We start from the raw sequence: 460 nt of genomic DNA on the forward strand, positions 1-460 counted from the left end.
ACACACACACACACACACACACACACACACACACACGAGACTGCAGGGCAGCCAGGGTACAGGTGGCTGCAGCAGGGGAGAAGGGGCATGCATGGACACAGATGAGCAGCCACAGCCTAGCCTACAGGCGGCCAGGAACGCAGCCTGGAGGCATGTGGAGCAGTGCCCAGCAGGCCAGTTTGTCAAGGGGAAGAGACATGGGGGAGGGAAGGGGCAGATTGAGGCCTCCATGACCCCTGGTGAGGGAGGGAGTGGGGCAGGGGCTGGGGTGAATGGGGCCCCAGGGCTGGGGTGGGTCATGGAACAGAGCTGTGGCTCATCCAGGGGCATGGGGGGGCTCCTGCTGCTGCATGCACCCCCAGGGAGGCGCAGAGGGCATGTGCCCCCCAGATTTATGCACAGGGCAGAGGCAGGCTGCCACTGTGGGCTGGGGCTCTGTGCCCTGGGACTCACGCTTGCT

At 64.8% G+C, this 460-nt stretch overlaps 1 protein-coding gene across 1 annotated transcript in view; it reads left to right on the forward strand.

Moving 5' to 3' along the window:
* ROR2 (receptor tyrosine kinase like orphan receptor 2) overlaps nucleotides 1-460 on the forward strand; it is a 371576-nt gene that overhangs the window by 147496 nt on the left and 223620 nt on the right. The gene's annotated exons all lie outside the window — the stretch shown is intronic.

The sequence above is a fragment of the Gavialis gangeticus genome, unplaced genomic scaffold, assembly GCF_001723915.1.
Source record: "Gavialis gangeticus isolate Ggan-Ray unplaced genomic scaffold, GavGan_comp1, whole genome shotgun sequence".
Lineage (NCBI taxonomy): Eukaryota > Metazoa > Chordata > Crocodylia > Gavialidae > Gavialis > Gavialis gangeticus.